The sequence below is a fragment of the Apostichopus japonicus genome, chromosome 19 (assembly GCF_037975245.1).
Source record: "Apostichopus japonicus isolate 1M-3 chromosome 19, ASM3797524v1, whole genome shotgun sequence".
NCBI classification, from domain to species: Eukaryota; Metazoa; Echinodermata; class Holothuroidea; order Aspidochirotida; family Stichopodidae; genus Apostichopus; species Apostichopus japonicus.
In genome coordinates, this window is record NC_092579.1 from 23,823,361 (window position 1) to 23,847,520 (window position 24,160).

General features: G+C 37.5%; 1 protein-coding gene and 1 long non-coding RNA gene across 4 annotated transcripts in view; both read right to left on the reverse strand.

Annotated features, from left to right (window-relative positions):
* LOC139960399 (uncharacterized) overlaps positions 1-24,160 on the reverse strand; it is a 173,494-nt gene that overhangs the window by 41,877 nt on the left and 107,457 nt on the right. The gene's annotated exons all lie outside the window — the stretch shown is intronic.
* LOC139960400 (uncharacterized) lies at positions 18,365-20,478 on the reverse strand. Its single transcript, XR_011790502.1, has 2 exons — positions 19,859-20,478; positions 18,365-19,428 (listed from the first exon to the last, which is right to left on the reverse strand). It is a non-coding gene; the product is annotated as an uncharacterized lncRNA (long non-coding RNA).

Consider the following 24,160-nt stretch of genomic DNA (forward strand, 5'->3'; position numbering starts at 1 on the left):
CCCAACCCTACTCATGACTTTAATTTTGCAATCTGAGCAGAGAAATGGTTGGGATCAACTCGATTCTCAATTGATATATATTTAAATGCATTCAGTTCGTCTCTTGGCACTACTTACTCAATTATGTGTTTATTGTGTCTACTTTACCAACCTTCTCCTGTTCCTTCCTCTATCCCCCTACCCCTCCCCTACCCACTCCCCACCCTCCTGTTCCTATTTGACAGTGTTTCTCTCATTCTCCTACATCATTTTGACATTAATATTGGCATCATATTTATAACTCCATCCATTTATTACACATAGTGTCTTCTTAGCGTTGGTGGGGAATAGTATGATATCTATTCTCCATAATGCCACTCGTTTAATGGTTGCCAACTGCAGTTACAACCTTCACGAAACCTCTCTACAAATAATTTATTCGATCAAGCCGAGACAACTTTAATGATAGCGAGCCTAAAGGAGGAAGAAGAAGAACAAACTTCTCCAGTATATATATGTTCCTTCTTCTATAGGCGTTCATGCTGATGATCTGGGGCAAGGACTCCGGCCATCGAATACTGTGCGCTGGAATGCTGGAGCCATAAAATCATATAAAAAGAAATGAAATGTGCTAATAGCAACCTCTCCAGCCGATGCCACGCTCTAATACGTCACAGAATGGCCTCGGACGGTGTGAATGACACTGCCTTTCCTCAGCCTGGTAGCATTTACTACCCCCTCTGCTACAAGGGGCCTCCTCTTGCATGCCAAGTTATCATTTATGATCCTGCTCATGTCCGAAGAGATATATCCTACATGTAAGGCTTGAAATGGGAGCCTAAAATTAACATTTTAGAGGCCCTGAGGACAGAGCAAGGACAGGGATTTTACTGTCGTGGTCTCATACGAACGTAGCACACCCACCCCAGAGCTGACAAGGTTGAACGATCTCGTAATCTACGGCCGATCCGAGTTCGCACTTTAAACGTTACTACACGATGCGACTCGCGTGGAAGTAGACAAAAGAAAGAGGTACGCCAAGGACTTAGCTACGACATGTGAACACCAAGAATAAGCACCGATTATTATAAGTTTGAATCCGGACTGTGTGAAGTCATTTTAGAACACGCTTTGATAAACATCTAGACATAAAAGGCAAAGGTGATGCAATAAAATAGAGGGTTAAACATCTAATGCCACTGAATAATTCAGCAATTCCCCTTACAGCAGCTGTTCTCTACAATTAAGATTAAAACATATTTGCTCCAGAACACATTTTGTCTCAAGTAATGCTTCTTACAAAACTGTTAAGTCATGGAATGGTTGGTACTATATTTAAAGACGTTGCTGTTACTGCTACAGCATTACTGAAACACTCAAGACAATGCCACAATCAGTACCCCTAAAGAACGGAAAGACCCACATCTAACGTAAGGCTTAGCTTCATCCACTCAACATTCAACTCACTACTATTACTGATTATATACCTTTATCAAGTCTGTTGTTTGCATCATCTTTATCTACCATTTTCTAACACATCATAATGACTATATATCCTATCTATCCATCCATACCCTCACCAATCCCCCATCCCACCATAAATATCATGACAGGACCCATCTAGCCTCTATATCCCCACCTATCCCCTTCCCCCACTTTTCATCATGACATATCTCCCGATATATATCCTCCCCTATCCATCTTCCCATCTTAAACAATCATGTCATATCCCCTTTTCAACATATATCCCTATCCATGTATATCCTCCCCTATCCATCCTCCCCTATCCATCCTCCCCTATCCATCCTCCCCTATCCATCCTCTCCTATCCATCCTCCCCTATCCATCCTCCCCTATCCATCCTCCCCTATCCATCCTCCCTATCCATCCTCTCCTATCCATCCTCCCCTATCCATCCTCCCCTATCCATCCTCTCCTATCCATCCTTGCCTATCCATCCTCTCCTATCCATCCTCCCCTATCCATCCTCCCCATCTGAAACCATCATGACTTATCCCCTTTCCACATATATCCCTATCCATGTATATCCTTCCCTATCCACCCTCCCCATCTGAAACCATTATGGTATATCCCCTATCCACCTATTATAACCACCTATTCCCCTTCTTATCATACATCATACTGATCCATCAACATTCTATCCACCATCATCCTTGCCTACTTTCGTTAATCTGAAAATCACTCATAACCTTTAACCAACTTCCTGGCATTATTTGACCTACCACCCCCTCCCCTTGTGATCCAGAATCCTCTGTAATTCCTGGTCTTTCTCATATCTTTGGGCCAGGTCTCTCTCTCTATCTTTAATTAAAGGACAGATATCTGCAGAATAACTGTCTTTGGTGTGAGACAAACTGCTACTACCATAAAAGGTTACATATGAAATCATTTATCAGCCCTAGCAACCAAAGCTTGGACCAAAGCCAACATTCATTCTGTAACCAGCAGTTTGCAAGCAAGCCATCCCGATATGTACAGTAATACAGTAACCTCTCTCACACTGAACCTCACATGTAAAGTGTTTATTCTTTTATGTCATGAAATCTCTGAATGTCGAGAGGGGGATCATTCACACAGCTGTTTCCTCATTCGATATAACAATAACACTTAGCAATGTGAAGTACATACTATATTCTGTGAATAATGTAAGGCAGTCTCAATCTTGATTGGTGAACAATGTATGAACTCAATACAAATTTTGTATTGCCATCTTATACATTACATATGATCCACCTGTAAGCTTAAGTACCTACAGTACATAGTTATACCCCTTCCCCCCTTTCCCTTTCCATCCCCTTGACACTAATTCAGCCTATAAGCCCCCCCCCCCTCTCCTCCTGTACCCTTTCTTCTGTAATATACCCCATAGTAACTTACCACTCTCACCATCACACACATATTAATACAGCAATGCAAATTTCTGGATTTTCTCATCACAACCAGTATTACAGTCAAGTATGTACATGTTACAGTAGTTGTGTTTGCCCAGTGAAATGAAAATTAGGAAGTATGAGCCAGTGAATTGAGGCAGCTAAGCAAATTAGCAGGTTTATGACAACCTACCCTCATCAAATACTGAGTAGTCTACCAGTGCATCAGCCTACCAGCTAACCTAACATTGTTGTTGACTTTAGTAAGGTGGCATAATCAAACTTAGATCAGAGAGCTTAAGCTATAAGCACACACTGTAAATAAAGCAGCCAAGGAAATGCAATATGTCTGTTTGGATAGGCTCATCCAAATAAAATGCAAACATATAGCTAGGGTAGAGTTCACCAGGAGATACAGAACTACAATTTGGTATCAAATATATGCACACTTACAGGCTTGCAACATGTCTTACATATGTTGTAGTTCATTTTGCTCAACAACAAAAAACCACTCAACACTGAAAATCCCTGTAAAACTTTTACTACCCTTCATTCTGTTACTTAAGCATATCTTGCTAGAATCGCAACATCAGAACCACCTACTTTAATCATAAGTCTTACATAACTGTAAACCAAAAAAATAAATAAATGACACAAATATTCCATATTTTCCTATGAATCAAACATGAACTACTATTACTAATAATTAACTAATACTGTAAGTGACAAGATGCAAGCAGCAATGCAACATGCTCTCACCTTTGATTTTATCCTGAATACATTACTATTAACATCTGACAGTTTTAGTTGCCTGCATGATTGCATTCATGTTACTACCATTCCTATATTACTTTACGACGGTAACACAAACCTAACATACCTATCACCTACACAAACATATCATCATATCTCCAAGCAATTCATTTACTCGACTATATTTCATTACTGCATTTTCCAGTAAAAAAACAACTCCAGTAATTAAATTTTCTAATTTTCTCTCTTCATCCCTTTGCAAGACATCTTCTCAACTTTACATGCCCTGGAGAAAGCTGGCAACACTGCCTATAACATTTCACAGTCATCACAACGCTAATAACTTGCTGTCAGATTTCAGAAAATTTGGAGGAATTTTTTGGGGGGAGAAAGGCCTTCCCCAAAGGCGGGACGTGTATGACAAAATGTAAAAGACAACAACATCTAGGCAGCCATGCCTCTGGAGGCCGGAGCGAAACATTCGAGTAATGCCGATGGGTAATAAATGCATAAAACAAGAAAGAAAAAAAAAGATGAAATTTTTGAGAATTATAGACCTTTGCTATACTGAAGTATGCCCTTGTCTTGCTGGTAGCCATCTAAGATGCTAATCACTGAATCACAAGGGAAAATAAAATGACAACTTGTCAAACCCTTCAGCAGTTAAGCAATAGTCTGGAAATTAAAGAGTTCATGTTCATGAAGGAAGAGGAGATATGATTGTTGTGTGCTCCCTTTTTTTTTTTGGTAATGTGAATGTTCTACAGATACCTACTACATAATATAACCTTGATAACTTGTTGAACACTTGGGCAAAGCATGCATAGTATTACAGCAGCTGACCAATTGCAGACTGAAAACTTGAGTACAGCCTCGGCCCCGCAGACTGTAAATATCTCGCTATCAATCCCAGCAAGATCAACGGGCATCATTGTGTGGAGAGCTATGTGATATTTATCAATGACCCGTGCTTTGTATGAATGATAACATACAGATGCTACATCAGCAGTGAAATTAATGGATTCGTTTAATTTATAAAAGATAAAAGATATCACTTGTCACTAACAAAATATTTCTCTACCAGTTTTTACTTTAGGTGCATCTATTAAACCTTCAATTTTTTTGATACTTCGCCTTCCTTTCGTAATAAATCCCAGGTTTAACTCGCATAGTCAGCGTAATGAAGATCTGTATTTGGTTAAGATGAGCACAGAGCGTCTTCTACTGTTCGACAATCATCACATTGAACATGACAGTTTGTAATCTAGCTACCTTTACATGTCTATTAGTCATATAGAAAGGACCTGCAATATTGGTCACCATTGCCTGCTTCCTGACCGGTTGAGGCGATGTTTGCGAATATTGAATCAAAAGTACACATTTCTTTCGACCCACTGTTATTGTTTCTCACAGTGATTTTACCTATATTTTTTTAATCCTCCCTACCGGCTTATATATGACACAGGTCAATAATAAGCGGTGAAGCCGTTTGCAATGTCCAATGCTTCTACATTCTGCTTAGCTGTAATAACGTCATGATGTTTATTTTCATTTATTGATCGATCAGAAGGTTGAGTTTTCTTTGAAGTGCCAACTGTCTGCACAACAACAGGTGAGGAGTCATTTTAGGTGTTAATTGAACCGCGGATAAGAGCACTCACTTGTAGCGACCTGAAAATGACACCGGATAAATCTCTCGTAGAAGAATGAGAGATAAACAGGAAGTCCTGGATGGGCTCATTAAAGGGTCGTTTATGGTGTATCTCCACCACCTGTCGGGTGGTACTAAATTAGAAATTATAACAATACATTCATACAACCGTGTCATTGTTTTATCCAGGGTATCAGATCGTTTAATACTTGGGCAACAATTTGCCGATGACAAGTTCAACAGCTACAGCAAGAGCTAAAGACTTCAACAGATTTGAACAGATTACGCAGTTATCAAAAAGAAGGTTTCATTGTGCAATTCAAGAATTAATAATCCCCATCCAAGAACAAGAAATATTCAAATAGAAATGTCACTATTGAGGTCATCAGTACTGTCCCATAATCTTTGCTTGGTGAAAGTAAGTTCCTCTCAAAACTATACTTGAAGCAATACTGTCAAATTATCCCCCCCCCCCCTCCCCATCCCAAAACAGTTAGGGAGAGTGGGACAGAGAGTGATGTAAAACTGCATAAGTTTGCTCACTGGTGATCATTTTGATCATTCTAGGATATTTGAGAGTGGGATGGGGAAGCTTTGGAGGCATGAGTAAGAAGAAGGGAGAGGGGCAAACACTGGATCACTTTAAAGGTTAAGGAGAAGCAACGCTTATATATAAAGTTGATTTTGAAAATGCTACCGTCACAGCTCTTACTGTGATGCTGTACAGTTGCACGTGCACCTTTGTATGGTATGATGTTTAATCTATACATTCCCTCATAACTAAGTCTGCATGTCATTGCCTTTCAAATTATGCAGAAAAGCCCCAATCATCAAGCAACGGCAGGTCAGTTTAGGCTGTCTAGCAAAGCTCGCACAGTTACATTCAAGGCATGCCAAAGCAAGAGTCAGATATTCACAACAACTTAAGGTTCGACATACATTATTACATTCAGAAACATAAATATTTCAACAACTCAAGTTAGATGTAAAATACCTTGATAAAATAACCAACAGTAACAGGTTTTTGACACTAATCTCCTCCCTCAGAAAATTTCCTTTCTCCACCCATATTTGCAATGAAGTTTGACTTGTCGAGCTAATGCACTTCGTTATTATCGGATTCAGATTGGTACTGGAAAGATTAAGAGAATTTTACCGAGATGCAAAACGATACAGTACTGTAAGTCATAACTACTTGGATACTTGATATGTAAGACACTACTTTTTACAATACATACCTGGGAAATGTTAAAGATATCACTAATGCATTTGTAATGCCAAACACAAAATTGCCTAAATTATAACTGCTGGCCAAGTGGGCATTTGTAGTACACAAAACTAGCATTGTAGCTCAGAATACATGAACCAGGGAGTTAAATAACAGTTCCCTGCATGTACCAGCTTACAAAGTTCTCTCTAAATGGACTTTAATCTGCCCTAAAGATTTTCCTTTTCTTAGGGTTGTCACAATCGAAGAGGAGAAACTGCAAAGCCAACCGCTACTTGTGGAAGTTCATTTATCTTCAAACCGAAAGAGGATTTATAAAATCAATAAAGTAAAAGTGAACTTGTATAGTTAATCCTCTCAGTGAGATCGGTAATTGTACTAAAGGCTCCACAGGACACCCATCTCCAACAAAACATTTACTTGACTCTCTAAATGATTTATCAAAGCATGAGGCAATTTCTGTCCCTAAGAGAGAATAAGAAACCCCCCACCCTGCAGAGCAGACTTTACAGTTATCTCACACTTCAATATGAAAGCCAGATGAGAAACATGACGCTAAATAAATTTAGCAATGTTTGCTTTCATTGCATCGAGGTGATTTACCTTTCAAAACGAAGATTGGGGAAGATAAGCAGAAACAACGGAAAGATATCAAAATATTCCTTTTGCAATCATCCAACCTCCATCATCCCCCTCCCCTCATATTGGCAAGACTGTCTTCTATAGCCATCATTTTTTAATGCAAAATTGCATCTGACCTCCTTCTATTTTAGCCGAGGTCAACTCCTGCAACATATGGCATTTAGTTTTAGGAGCCTTGTTTCTTTATTTGCCTAACTGTTTTATTCCCACTCTAAGTTCCTTCCTTCTTATAATTTTGCGTCCAAACACCGTTTCATTAGTTACACAGGGTTTTTAAGTTTAAGGTCTCTCATAAGTGTAGACGGATGAGTTTGAACTCCGCTGGTCTCTACTCTCTTTGTTTTCTACTGACCTTCCAGATTGTGAACTAATTACTAATGCAGCTTTTCCCCCCTACTGGCTAATGACTTTTACAAACGGAACCCGTTACCAGGGAGTTTGATTCTGACAGGAATTGAAACTTCGCCGCCCATTTATTTCTTCATGCGCAGAATAATATGTATGCATCTGTGCATAGCAGCTTGAGTAATACGATTTCGGGTACGTGCTAGCAACTAATGACTTGATTACATTATGAGCCACGCTGCCATGACTCGAGGTAACGTGATGGGAATTCATTTATAAAACCATCAAATGCCATTAAGTATGAAGACAGTCGTGTCAGAATCTGCAGAAAAGAGGTACAAATTGGTGCTATATATAAAGCCCAACAGGTGGATGATCGACCTTTGACACCTGACATACTTTTACCTTGACTTAGATGATACAAACTATGCAAAGTGCAAATTGGCAGTATGATAAGTTCCTGGGATTAATATTCTCATAACTGTAGTAGGTTTAATACGACAAGTATTCTTTGAAACCATTCAGCTGTCTACTTTTAGACTAATCCGGTTGTGATCTTCTGTTTTGATATATATATTATATATATATATTTATATATATATATATATATATATATATATATATATATATTTATATATATATATATATATTTATATATATATATATATATATATATATATATATATATATATTTATATTTATATATATATATATACATATACATTAACATAAACATATATGTATATATATATATCTTTATAAACCATACAATATGTATAAAACTGAATACAATTCATCTATAATTACACGATCTGGATAAACCGAAAGAATCTTCAACACTACACCATTTCAGCAAAGCCGTTTCCTACAGAAATACTTACAAACAATGTTATAATTACTGCGAAGAAATGCTCTTTCTCTATTTATCAAACGGATGTTGCGTCAATGAGAGAAAATAAAATCATAACAATAGTTCCTCTATCGTTTCATTAAGGATGCACTATAATCAATCGTAACTAAAAACATCTGACCTGGATTTTAAGTTTAATACAACTACAAAAATAGATAGGAAATAAAGCAAAGATATGCATTCAAATGACAATTGGCTGCTGTTTGTGACGTCAATAATTAAGTACAAAGACCATATTCTAGTCAGGAGATACTTGTGTACATGTGGAGATGAGAAGCAGCTCTGGTTATCCTTAGAGAAGGTATCTCTATAAGCAGATTATCATTCAACTTTGGTCCATTTTCATTTTTCAAATACTTCTTGATCATAACAAAACAGAAGCAGTTTTAAAGCATTTTTTAAAATGTGGAAAATTTGGAAAAAAATGTTCCTTTTTCCCCCTTTTTTTTTTAGAGGGGGGGGGGGACGGAGAGGGAAGACATGCGATATGGCATGAAAATGTGTCTGACTGAAGAATTTTAGAATCAATAGGTATCGATAAAGTCTTCACATCTGAGACAATGCCAAACATTTAATCAACTGCAATCTCTTAATTTGATTGACAATCAGTAGAACTGCAATAAAAAGCCCGCCTTAAAACCGATATACATTTATTCACATGAAAAAGTAATTACTCCAAAATTTTAATACAAGAGCTTAATGTTTCTTTCAAAAGAAATTTTATGGACTAATCATTCCAAATAATTCATGCTGTGGAATTTTATTGGGGAAGACATAATACTTATCATTTTCATACCAGGTACTATTAAACCACTCTGTCTGAGAGCTTTTTAATGTAAATTTTGGCAAATCCATTGTAGATTTGAAACCACCACTGTACACGGCTAGGATGAATAGGACAATATTCTCAGATGACTAGGAAACTTGTGTCTACAGCCTTCCAGGGTGATAGAATTACCTGTTTTCTCAAAGGGCTATCTAATCAAGTAATATCCAAATCATAACATATCATGGGGAGTTTCACCCTTCAACTCTGGGATTTATTTCGACTTTTCAAGGATACTTAAAGTTTGACATGTTTCATACAATGATAGATCGAATGCGTACTAACAGTTTATTTTACTTTGATCAAAGTACAATCTATGAGGTGATAGGTATGAAACAGTGCATAGTAACTATGAAACTTGACTAGTGTGTATCTAGTATGTAGTACTAACAGTACAAACAGTTTATTACTGTTATAATAGTTCTATGTGTATAGTACGTAGGGACACCAGTGAATCTGCAAACAAGTATAAGACAGAGAGAGGCCATACCACATCAACATACTGTAGCTGCTACTCTACTACACAAGTAGGACTATATATGTACTGGGTGTTGCTGGTACATCAATTATATCATCAGCAGATACTAGAGCATTAGCAAGTACACAGAGCTTTGATTAGTACAATATTTACTAGCAGCACTCTATAAACAATCACTTGGAACACTGGTTACACATATATACATGAGACACTTAACACATAGCAATCTATCATTGGTACATGAACTACATATGGATGGGACAAATGTGACATAGTTAAGTATAGAATGAGACACATTATATAGTACAAAATGTGCAGCATATGAGACAACAGTGAGAGTTGCTACTCGGTCCATGTACTTATAGCAGCTCCCTGGCAACAATCGACTCTAGCAAAATGTACAATTTACTCTTAGAGAAGATATATTGATAAGATATCAGATATAACTTAGAAATATAAGTTGTATGTATTAGAATGTGATACCAGCATAGCTAGGTAATTGCCGACTAAATTATACAGAATGAGTCACTATATAGCAAACAACAGCGTGGTATCAGGTGCTTAGTACAGTATAGTGATATAGGTAAGTATAGCGTCGTACACTAGCAAACCTAGAACATGTCAAATTACTGTAGTGTAGTATTGGTCATATAAAGTTAGTACACAATGACACTATCCTGCTCAAAAGCAATGTTACCGTGCAGCTAGTAACATACACTGGCACAGTAACATTAGCACACTAAGACCCTATACTAACACAGTATATTGATATGGTTAGTACAGTATGACGTACTATCATTCTGTGATTCCAGAAACACTTCTAGCAAGTTGCACCACAACAACACAATACAAAGGGATAAACATTCGCAATGTGTAATGAAAACCAATACCAATTAAAACGTATCATCGTTATCAAATAAAGATGTCCTGCTTTTGTGTCGTTTTTCTGTTTTTTTCCCCTTAAAATTCTAATCTGCTTTGATGTCACTAAGGATGCCATCGCTACATGATAATCCTACAAAAGGTTTTATAGTACCTGCAACTTATTTTTCTTCCCCTCACTTTCTTCTTTGCACCCTTGCTCCAGCTTCGTTGGACCGTGAAATAATCAGCCAAGCTTAAAGATCAGAATTGAACTAAAGGGTAGTAAACACTTCAATTTAATCATCTGCTGCTAGGAAGTTTTCGTTTGACCGACTATTTCAATCAATAAAAGAGCTGGACCGAGCAAACTTCACCAGAGGAAAACACAAACATGGCTGGCTGAGTGGCTAGCTGTACCCGAGATGGGAACCATGGTCGACCAGGTGTGTGTGTTATACCTACGTACGTAGGTGTACACAAGTCAATTACAATAATTGTATATATACCATTAAAAGGAAGTCTAAAGGCCTAAAGTTTATTTTGTGAGGAGGACTCAAGGAGGATAGAAAAAGATGAAAATCTTCATTTCCATTTGCTAACCAGTACCGACTTTCAAACAAATGCAGTTGACATACCAGGCATCATCTTAGACTGGAATTAAGCACCATAAGACACCAAGTAAATAAACAATCTGTTCTTTATAATAATAATAAAATATTAGTATATGGACCACTGGATCCCTCTTCTAAGTATATATAAACTATGAAACCTTGCCATGAAACAATCCAGACATATAATCTCATCCAGTTCTATTAAGCCCACTTCTATCACTTTTGGCGAAGTTCTCTGTTCAAACTACCTCTTTTAGAGCTCTAACAAAAACTGGGAGAGCTCGATAGAAGGATTTCATTATTCCAGGAAGACATTGAGGACATGAAGGTCCCGAAGTAGTCAGTCGTAGGAGTATTAGTATATGATGGTTATTATTATTATCGTATAATAACCTTTATTATACGATAATAATAATAAACCTTAATTAAGCATAAAGCAGATAACGATACAGGAACCATTTAGGATTATTATTCTTCATATTCGTCGAGGAATGACAGGTGAGGGAATAGTAATGACAGCTATACGTTTATCTAGGTCAAAGTAATTCACGGCACAGTACCGTCAAACCTCACTGAAAAACAAATAAGACTACTTGTTGAGATAGGCCACATATAAATACAGTAGTAGTGCTATATTCCGCAAATGAAATTCAACCAAATTTAAGTCTAGTTACAAAAATTTCCTTTTCAAGTCTCAGTTCTTCAGATGACCAACATGAAGTAAAAGAATACACTTATGATGAGAAAAGATCTATTTTACAGACAGGTAAACAAGGAAAGAACTATGACTTCGAGTCCCATGTAAGTTCTCTGAAAATCCCTGCACATATGAAGATCGACATTGAGAAGAGTAGGTAGGTAGTTGACCTCACATTGACCCTGTGACCGTGTAACCCAAGGCAAACCAACTGACCATGAAGAAATCAAGGAGAATTGTCATGTGCCTGTGCACCCTGCTGGAAGGTGAATTTAATTGGTGAAATTCCAGCTGCAAGGCAGTTCTTCCACCGGTGAACTGTAAAATATGATTTTGCAATTGTTACTAATTATCCCAGTGAGCATCGCTGGACTGAGCTGCCCAAAGATTCAACAACCTAAATGACAGACACATGCCAACTCTAGCTTCCCTTTATTCCTCCTCATCCCATGCAACTCTAAAGACATTTTTTGTTGATTTGAAAATATTTAAGAATTTCACTTGGAAGAAAAAAGGCAATAGACAGTACACTTGTTTGTACAAATGACTGCAGGGTTCAAAAACCAAAAAAATTGACAGAACGAAAAATTTGTTTAAAGATGAACGATAGTGATTTTGCAGCATCGACGAAAAAATACGATTTTATTCAAGAGTATTCTAGTTGGTTTCCATATTACACATGTGAAAATTCAAGTCAATCCGATGTTGGGAAAGGCTTAAAAAAAATTCCTAAACTCGTTGATTTTTTAAACAAAAATTGGGGTTTTCGCGAACAGCGATATGATGATCACGTGATCTACAGTGACATGTGACGTCATTATGATGATAACAAAGTGAGCTCGGCGTAGTGTACTTCAGCAGTGTGCACTTAGTGTGTAAGTTTAGTTGCAACCTACTCTATATTGGACTCGACAAACAACCTAAACCAGAGAGGAGATTTGATACACTGCGTGAGACTTTTAACGGTCTAATTTTAATAAGGTGTTATTGTTCCTGCTTTTTCTTGTCGTTTTAGTGAAGCCGACTGCCCCAATGTAAATTACGGAATAATCGGTCATAGAGCCATCTCGGGCCCAATTGAAATTTGCGTGTGGCAAGGTCACTAAAGTAGTAAAAGTTTGAAAGATTGATGCTTTTATGCCGCATTATTTATATATATCCCGATAAATGCAACAGTAAGTGTTGGAACTGGAAGACATGTCAGACGTGAACAACCTAATGACTATGTTAGGAGAGAATCCACGTGCAAATTTCAATTGGGGCATGGACGTCGCTTAGGCAGAGTTTTTTTGGGCAGAGATGTATTCATACCCTCCAAACCACTTTAAATGTAATACGAATAGGAAATGTGTGTATGCTCGAGCGAAACAAAACATCGTGTAAGTATTACTTACGGTAGCGCACACTGTCACTTACGTTTGCACAGTGTGAAAGTACCGTTTGCGGACCTACGTGAAGTTGGGCTAGAATACGATTCCTCCTGAAGCCCAAACCACGAGGCATGCATGTGAATAAACGCAATAGGCATTGCATGTAGTGAGAAAATTGTTCGAGCTAGACTAACTACTCGATTGAGTTCAAATGCGGTTGTATTTCAAGCTCAATGAAACCTTTCTGTTGGATTTAATGACGCACGGAACAAGGAACGTTTATGTTTTACAGTAGGCCTAGTGCATACAAGCGAATCTACTTTGTTTAGAACTTTGGATTTTCTTTCGGATGTTATACTAAACTACGTTTGAGACTATCATCACTATTGTTATTGTGCCAGTTTGACTGGTAAGTGGGCACATTCATACATCACTCTGTATAAAACCCGCCAAAACGTGATCTTGAGATTTACGTTACTTTGGGTCAGCTTGCGAGTTACCTCTTCAGATATTGGGAAACCGTTGCGAAATCGCCGCAAATTTCGTAAAAAAAAACTTGTAAACACGTGGTGAAGAAATCAAGAAACACCATGATATTCATTATCTATTTATGTCTTGAACATTACGCCGGAAAATAACAGTTATGCTGACACGAAATGCACGCACAGCTCCGTACTGAACAGTTCACAACAGAAAAGATCATCACAGTGACGTCATTCACTGACCTGAGGGCTGTTCAAGGTCGTTGCAGTGTTTGCAAATTCCTAAATTACGGAGACGAAAAAACGATGTTTTAATTCCCTTTTTTATAACTTTCCGGTGTGCTATTTGGAAAATAAAAAAAATATGTTGCTTGGTAACATATAAACTACATTATATATGAAAATGAGAGATTTTTTTTCCGTCACTATCGTTCTACTTTAAGCAGACAGCAGGTTGGCTCTTATTTCTGCGATGGTGAAATGATTGGTACACTTGAAGATCTCTCTTAGTTAGGTCTGTCTTGTTATAGGGATATTTTCATAAGTTTGTTTTCAAACAACTGCATTCATTAATGACCACAGACAAGGACGGGTTAACTATTTTTGGTCTTTAGCCCTATCTCTTCTTTCCTTCCTCATCCTTTCCTATCAAATTTCCAAGTAAATACCTGCCTGCATATATACCGGATAAGTTGATCTGATAAAATGCTTGAATTGCAAGAGTAAACGCCGATGAATGTAACATGCCATCATTACAGTATCATGCATGTTGCTGTTTATTTCACTACATAGAAATACCAAACAGTAGGTATTTTTGATAGTGCAATAGTTATGAGAAGCAACAGATAAGTGATAACTTAGTTTCTTAGCTCAGATATATACGCCATGTATGAGCCATGTTGATTTGAACAAACAAAAAATAACCTACTTTCACATTTTAGAAGTGCTTAAACCCTTAAAGACAAAAAACCCCAAAACATCCAGTTTGGGTTTAAAGGCTTTCGTTGTTTGGTTCTTCAGGGACGACATGTTTGCATCTTTCTACAGCTAGCGGTGCTACGTTACATAAGTATCACTTTCTCGAGAGGCAATTTTGATATCTACACAGCCTGATGGTTATTTTTCTCAATTTTTTTTTGCCCTCACAAAAAGAATTGTCACAAGAAGATAAATTTGCAGTTCTTCAGAAACTCTAAACGGGTAAGAGACCAACCCTCGAGAGAATTCGAGGAACTTTGTCACGAAAAGAAACAGTCTGTCCAACACGTCATCTTCAACCCATCACTTCTTTCTCCCTTGGTTTACCCTGACCCATTTATTTGCTTAGCAGACTGCAGTGGGGGCCCCATACACATGACACTTAAAGAGGTGTGCATGTACTATCCTGTGTGATGGTACATCGGTGCAACCCACAGCAACCTTAACATTCTAGATGTGATGGTGAAAATGTGACTAATTCTTTCCCTTAGTACTACTGTATTTGATCACATTGCACAATTCAAGAGTGTAGCCAGCATACCTTTGGACTGTATCATTCAAGCATTGTATGAATGCTAGTGGTTTTCATATTTATGCTGGTATGAGAGAGTTGAAACGGCCATGTTTTCTACTTTTTTCTGCCTCGTCACCGGTGTATGACAGTGAAATTTCCACACCCACGGTCAAAAATTGCTCACAGAAAAATTGCAAATGAAGCAGCCTCCAGCAATCTTTCCGCAAGTGAATGTTTATTAACGCCTAATTACTGATTACCTCCAATTCAAGCAATTTTTTTTTTTACGTCTCTGCATTTTGTCACATTATGTTTATAAACATGGAAAAAGCACACTGGAAAATCTCAATATCTTATGCATTATTTAAAAAATGGAAAATATAGAATTCATGTTAACTAAGTTAAAAATTGCAATGGATTCAAGTGTCAAGAAGAATAAATACAATATTTTCAAGTCTACTGTATACTCATAAACCTGCATTAAGCAAAGGGCAGACCCAAAAGTTACAACATTAGCTGTGAGATTTTATTTTTCACACATTTTCTTGAGGGATCAATTGCATCTTTCAGCAAGACTCTGTGATATTAAGAAAAGGTGTAATATTCTCAAAGTTGAATTATAATCAAAGGAAAGGGTGGTCCCTCTCTGGCAAAGTCTTGGCTCTATCAAATATAACTACATACTATACATATAAATGTAGGCAGACAGAATCATACACTGTAGATGCTACATGTACACTTGAACACAATATGTGTACAACACCTCATTTAATGATTAAGACGATTGCATCAGGGAACTGCAGCCTTCATAAATAAACGATGTTTCCTACTGAAAACTGTTAAAACTTGGAGACCATTAATCATTCTTTCATGACAGTAACCATACTTATTTACTAGTGAGGGAGTAAAAGGAGAGAAATATCCAAGATTCTCAAGAGCCAAATTTAGAAGGTTTCCTGACGGTAGGAGGTCATTGATTTAACAAAATTAATCACTTACATCCAAACTACCCACCCACCCCCCCACCTCCCCCTCTCCAAAGAAGAGTTCTCAAGGGCTTTCAGTCTTGGGCCCAACTTCAATTTTCTATAAACAGCAGCTACTCAGATCATACAATGCACAGTTTCTAAGTTTCTTCGGCTTATATCTTCATTATTTCAAAGAAGTGAATGACCACTAGGATAATAAGAAAATTATAATTTATTTCACATTTTGACATGTGGTTTGCGCTGATCATCTTTGTAGGAATTTTGACCTCCCTACTCTTTCTGGAAATCCAAGTCTCCGAAATACCTTTTTGGCTCAGAGCCATGCCAATAATAAAACCAACTTAATTCACTGGATGGGTGACGAGCTAGGATAAGCATTTATCAATAACTGTTCTCCGGCTTCTGTTGTTTTGGATCAAAGTCACAAGCCTAAAGAGGGGGGGGGGGAGGGGGAGTTCACCCAGCAATATATTGTTTTCTTTAAATATAGTTTCTCTCTCTCCATTTTTTCTTACTATTTGACACAGGTTTAAAGTATGTAGACTGCTGAGGTATAAAGTTATAAACAGTCCTACTTTCTTTTAACCTTTGTGTTTACATTTTGTAATGCACAAAATCACATACTGTACCTACAGTATGCCAATTACAGACTGACTAAAAGTGGGCAATTCTTAATTAAATGAATAATTATAACATAATCATAGCGTGAGAAAAATACTTTAAAACCTGGGTCCATGTATTGTACAGTATCCTGTCCAACTGGAAATCACGACGAACCTTATGAAGTAAGTCTTGAAAATAATATTTACTTATTCAATTGTGTGGCTCGGTTATATACAGTGTAGCAACTGACAGATCCGATTAATGGCAAATATTTTGATTAAGAGTATTAAACTTCTCTTGTAGACTCTGGTGAAATATTGAGTATTTCCATTTTGATTTTATAAATGGAAAGCAAATCCATCAATTTCATTCCCCGCAACTGAAAGTTGCAAATGTTTGGAAACTTTATCATGAATTGGAACATTGAGGAAGCTGATATCTGATAAGACAGGCCAAAACTTAAAGAGGCCATGACACGAAAAATCCAACTCATCGAGAGTAACTTCCTCTGAATCTATGAGAAAATCTATTTTCAAAACTATCCTCAACACCTTGAAAACCTCAAGGACTAATTAGTAATTAACGTTTTAATATTCGCATCCGAAAATAGATATCTGAGAATGCGATTTCAATGATGACGTCATGTTAGGAACAAAAGTGCAAAGCCCATGCATGTATCGGATGCGCGACGATCATACCGTTCCATATACACGCACATTTACACTGAGAGAACAACCACTGTATTACGCTATATCGTTAGAAATTTCAAGTTTGTTTTACAACTGTTGTAAACTATCCGAGAGAAATGCCGGTCCGTTGTGTTGTTGGGGGCTGCATAAATATCATAACCCATGCAATTAGCCTTCATCCATGGCTGAAGGACGAAAAACACACGGCGATTATGACCAAGTTCGTGCACAACACCAGCGCCGATTTCACTGGGCCTAGCCAGTATGCAGCTCCGAATGAAGCGAACACTTCACGGAAGCATACTACGATCCCTCCTTTTTGTTATGATATAAAACAAATGGACTTTAACGTTCGACATAAAAGAGTCATTCTTCTGTCAAGTAATCCACAAAAAACTACTCTGAAGACCAGATCGGGGAACAGGAAACCTCCAATGGGGCAAGTGGCGATCCTTAGGAGGTAGCGCGCCGAGCCCTAGTAGTACTATATTATTAGCGTTACTACACTGAAGTCGCAATAGACGAAGAGATTTTACTGTATCATCTAAATTAACACCCCCTTCATTGCTGTATTGTATACTAATAAGCTATGAGGTTAGCTTCAGAAGCGATGGGTTACATCTTCTTGTGAACAAATCTCAGTGCCCCAATTTATTTCTGGAATATGCTGGATCAGTTAGTTATAGCAATGATTTCTTATTCCTATTCCAGGAAAACCATTTTTTATGTTGTGGAGGGAGTGGGGGTATTGGGGATGGGTCAAAATAGGTATGTAAAAAGATTTTATTCCAAAGGGTGTTTAATTAAATCTCAAAGCGATTTATTTTAAAGTCACAGAGCCAAAAATTCACACAACATAGTTCAAGTGTTAAATCATTGAACAAAATTTATTCAATATCAGTTCTAGACAGTCATTCTGGGCAATCTGAAATTACATTAACAACAATCATTGTATTATATGACATAAAAGTAAAACTGTACTTTCCATAAACATTATCATTCTTAAATTACACTAATGTAATTTGTGACATCAAAGGAGGTTAAAAGAAAACAACTTACATGAATTTTTTTGCTTTAAGCCTACAAAGCAGTTGCATGTCCATCGCTAACAATCGTTGTTGTGACAAATTAATTAGAATAATCCAGAAGCAAATACAATAAAGGGTTATTTAAACCAAGAAACACTGCACGAAGTAACTCACATGCAAAAATGTTACCCAAGCACGACGACACGTACAACACAGATGGGCAATGTGAAACACAGCATCACACGCATTAAAACAATCGAAGACCAATAACAGGGTGTACTGCTGAGTTTTTGAAGAAAGACTACAAAACAAACCAACTGCTGCTGAAGAAACAAAGTCCAAACATTCAAGAGTTCTGCTGCCTCCATTGGTCTTTATTATGACTTTTCTGTCAAATATCATTGGTGATATGGATATTTTGGCTTCCAGATTAAAGATACGAATCAAACGTCTGGGAGGTAAATGCCCCTAGAAAGGTCAATGCCCGTTCCTTTATGCACATATTATATGACATCACGGTCACGCCAATACTTGTGTCCAAATGCTTCAAAACATGCCTTTTCTTTCATTGTTGATGTTGGGTCTGGAAAATAACCTTTTCATCCTGAATTAAAAGTCTTGAATTTCAATATATCAACACTGAGGGAACCCTGACGGATTGATAATCCAACACAATCGTAGTTTAGAAAAGGTGTTTCTGGAGGAATTTCTCAACCAAGGCTTCCTATACAATGAGTTTTCTCCTGGCAACTTGAATCCAGTCTAAAGTAATGACCATTGGCTGGAAAATCACTTCTGATCCTTTGGACTGCACATGATGGTAGCAAAACCCTGACGTGTCTTGCTAGGAACCCCAAGTATCATTGAACCTGTTGACCGTAGGCTATGTATCTGTACTGCCTGGGAAAAAATTTATGAAAGTTCAAAATGTATTAATGTTGGCCCATGATGTCCACAATAACAAGCAGGCATACAATGTACAGTTATGGTTACATTTGTTGTGATTCATTTTACACCTTCCATGTATCATGAAACATTCTTTTGTTTCAGAAAATTGATTTGCAAAACTCCAGGCCAAAGTACTAGCCAAGTAATAATGAGTATGAAATAACACATATGCCTACCTAGCATGGCTGCATAATGCAACTTACATCCCCGAGCCAAACTTTCAGTATGCAACCAACCCTACTAGTACTACACACTCTACATATGGGTTGTAAGTTACCGTAACACAACGCACAATACGGTTTAGGGTGTTCCGCGAATTCCAACAACACATGCACAAAATGGACTGGATTTTGTTTTAAATGCTTCGTTAATAAATTCTTACCACGTTGTATGTTCCTTGCAATGGTTTCGAACTGATTTCTTCTTCGATATGTTGTGGAGCTTCAATTTCGGCTCGTTTAACAGGCTCGAACTGATACGGTTCTAACACCTCCGCTCCACCCTCAACGTTCGGTTCAATATTGGAATGATCATCGCCTTCACTCTCTGCTTCGAATATGAGAAAGGGCACTCTAATTATAGCCCAATTTCACTGCCTGGTGAAGAACCATTATCACTTTGAACTTCGCTTGCCGCAATTAGTTCTGGATCCGCCATTTTACATGAAATTTTGATTTGATATCGCACTTGTGATCGGTGTTCTGTTTAGTAACTACTAGTGGTATGTGTACTTGTCTACTGTGTACGTGAATGGGATGTTCGGAGGATCGTAAAGCAGCGACAACAAATGTGTTCAAAACGTGACGTCACATGACGTCATGCGAATCGGAAAATTTTCGAGTAAACAAAGTTTCAAACGCCGAAAAGGGTAAATTCATTCTCAATTTTCGACTTGAAAAATCAAGTTTTAAACTGGCAGATTGGTTGATACATGTTCTAGAGAACATCCTTTGATGGATCCCAAAAATATAGGACTTTGAAATTTTCGTGTCATGGCCACTTTAATTTAGCTTTCGGTTAAAGATATCAAAGGTTCAAAAAAGTTGTGTCACCTGGGCTTGTCAATCTGTGTCATTGCATATCAATTGCACTTGGAAGTGAAACCTTTTTCTTTTTGGTTTCCTTTTTTTTCATTTCACGTTTTCAAGGAATAGGTAATTTAAAAAGCTGATACTGAAACCAATGCCAATATTGAGTTTTCGAGTGAGCGTCTACTTACAAATCCCATCACTATTACTAGAAATACGCGTGATAGATAGATCAGTATCAAAAGGTTGCTAGGTCACAGTAGACAGGGTGAAGAGAATGCAGGTGTTGTGAGTAGACAGGTAAGTGCAAAAGCAAAAGAAATACAAACCATTTGTGTACTTGTAATCAACTAAAGAAATGCCATAAATAAAAATTCAAGCATCTGTGGCTCCATGATGTCATCACATTTAAACTTGTTACAAACATCAGTGTTGTGTTTTGAAGGAAAATGCTGAAACTGTGATATCTCCCCAAAGGGAATAAGAGTTTTCTTAGCTATTTGGGGAAGTTGTTTATCAGAGGCATTTAGCTATGACATATGCTTCTTTAAAATACAGTTGTTACTGTTAGGTTCAAATAGTTCTTACTTTGTACAATTCGAGCAATAAACCATGCTCAACAAGAAATTCTCACAGGCAACCTTTTTATAGAGCCAGTGAGTTTAATGCAGCACTGCGAACCTACTCACTGCAGAGTCAGACGATCCTATCGTCATCAAACACTAGACAATGTTAAAAATACTTAACTTCAAATGCTTCATTTAACATTGCCAACAAGAGGCATTAAACACACTTAAGGCTCATTCACTTGTACATAAAATTACAAATGGCCTTCATCTGTGCTATCAAATAAAAATTTCAAAAGCCATATTTATATCCATGAACAGAAGAGAAGGCAAAAAAAAAACCAACACATATTCAAAAAAAAAAAAAAAAAAGGATTCCGAGGACAAAAGAAATGGTGTCTATGTCATTTCTTTGTTCGTGTGAATTGACTTCTAAATTAGGAATCGCACATTGCATGATTGAAGACCCCCACAATAGGAAAACCATATGGGTATCATAATGTGTGAGTGGGCTGGTTATATTTAATGGAGAAGGTATGTGCAGATAACATCAGCAGAATTTAGATACTAACAGACTGGATATATTCATTGACTGTTCTGCCAAGCGTAGTCTTAATGTCAACAGCACATGGACTCGGAAAGACTCCGAGGGTATTATGCATTATTCAACGACTGTGAGGAAAGCATGAAAGATTGCCAAAAGCGGTGCACTAGTGCAGTCAGAAACTTGCCAACAGATGGATGAGGAGAGGAAAAGGGAAAGAAAGGCCGTATCAAATATCAAGAAGTTATTTTAATTCTCCACATTCTCTTTTCTCACCTGTTTTTACCAGTAACATTTTGTTGCAGACTTCGAAAGGCACCTAGCTATTTTCATACATCATAGGGAAAAGCTTGCTCTTGTTTTAGGCAAGAATGGGGTGGGGTGGAGTGGGATGGGGTGGGGTGGGGTGGGATGGGATAGCCCATCACCCTTCCCCCTCACACTTGCCCCCCTCCCACCTTGCCACCCTCTTCTCCTTTACAGTGAGACATGATGATCACAGCCAGAGAGTTCACCAAGACGATTATACAATAATGAACCCTCCTGACACAAGAATGTAAATTATTTTGGTTTTTTATTCAGAATCTCAATCTATTATCATCCATCATGAATTCCCAACAACAGAGTGGAAGGCTTACACTGTGCCTTCTTTTAAAAGTCTATTCCTCATACCACAGCTTCCGGTGGCAAACTCTCGATTGAGGGTCCCATTTACAAAGGAATCGCATTCCAAGCCAGGATTAGAGGCTGGCTGTACATACAGCGAGAGACTTCAGCCATGACCAGATATTTACACACACCTGTTAAAAACACAAAAGACCTGATGAATAATTCAAACGACACATACTCTCAGATACAATCCTTTGGGCACGAAACAGCTGATCCCTCAGCGGAAATAGTTCCATACATTCCAACAAAACTTTTCAAGAGGAACATGTGGCTGCTTGAAGAACACAGAGACACTGCAGTACTTACAGTAGCTATAGGCAGAATGAATTTCCTAAGTTGCCAATTCTTTCATCCTCTGATTGTATTTCTCCTATCCTGTTCCTCTCCGTTTCCCTAATATCATTATGTAATTAATAAATCAAACAAGTTATCTATAATATATGAGAAAACTTGTCTGCAGTCAACGGAATAGTTTTCATGTAGACTGTTGGTACCATACATGATTGACCGGTCTACTTTTCGCAGTTTGTCCTTTTCTAATTTAAGATGTTAACCACACCTGCTTGCAGGCTGTACTATTAACTTGAAATATTTTCTTGTCCTAGTGGTTGGTTTTTATCCCTATGGTCTTCTATTGTAACGTACCGTTCAGTTATACTACTTCACCAATGCAACTCGTCGGTGTTTATTATTTAATTACACGGGCATGGAAGTTGACTCAGTAATAACAACACAATCTTTAATTACTCCCAACTGACTGGTCTCCATGCAGAGCTGATAGTATATATACAGTAACCTATATAATCTCCGATTTGAAGGGAAGACTGAGTATTACAAAGTTATATACTGTGAGGCTAATTCAACAGCACCTGTATTACAGTGTACCAATATCAGATTATGATTGACAAAACAGATAAAAGCCGAGGCTTGGTGATAACGAACCCATCGACTAAACATGCTAATTACGTATGGCTTTCTAATCCTGATTAAGGGCTTGATTTAATCGACATTACAACCTGTTGAAAAGATGAATTACTGTATGTTAATATCACAGACTGAACATAAGAAGTAAGACCGAGTAAGATCGAAAGGGTTGTTAAACCTTTCACAAGTTCCTCCATGTTTATCCATCCATGTAAAATGCTGATAATTAAAGTTAAACTCCAATGAGGACTAACAACAATTAAATATTATAACCTGCATGGCAACCTTTGACTAATACTATTTACAATGATTTATATATCCATAGCTCATCTATAAGCAAGGGTATGCAGGCAACCTCTTTGTAGGCTGCAGAAAAAATACTCCCATGCAGCTTTCACAGCCTAATGCAAAGACAAATTTAAAGTGTATTGAACTGTTTCATTTTCTTATCGTGAACAAAGATCAATTGGTCGTCTGATCGTCTAGGCCCCAGAGTTAGCTAACTAATATCTTTCTTCACTAACTGCCCCAGGTATCTCCAAATTAGGAATTACAGCTGGCTATAAAACTGTATTGACTAATTATTAGTCATCTTCTTGTCTCAAAATTGAAGGGAAAGATTATTCTAATTTTCAATGATTGTACATAATATCTCTTAAGGGCTAAGAATAAATAGGCCATAAAAGAAATACTTTGCTTGTTCACGATCTGGCTGCAATTAACCTCATAGGTTTGCTGCAAAACAAAGAAGTTGAGGACTGATTTGTAAACAAAAGACTGACTAACGGAATGGACCTTGATCAGAAGAAGCAAGGGACTTGATCTGGACAATCACCAAGAAGGTTTACCTGGGGTAAAAAAACTGATTACTACATGTATCTATGTACAGGGAATATCATGAGGACTCCACAAGTACTTTACATCAGGCCAAAGTTGTATCCCACTGGTGCCAG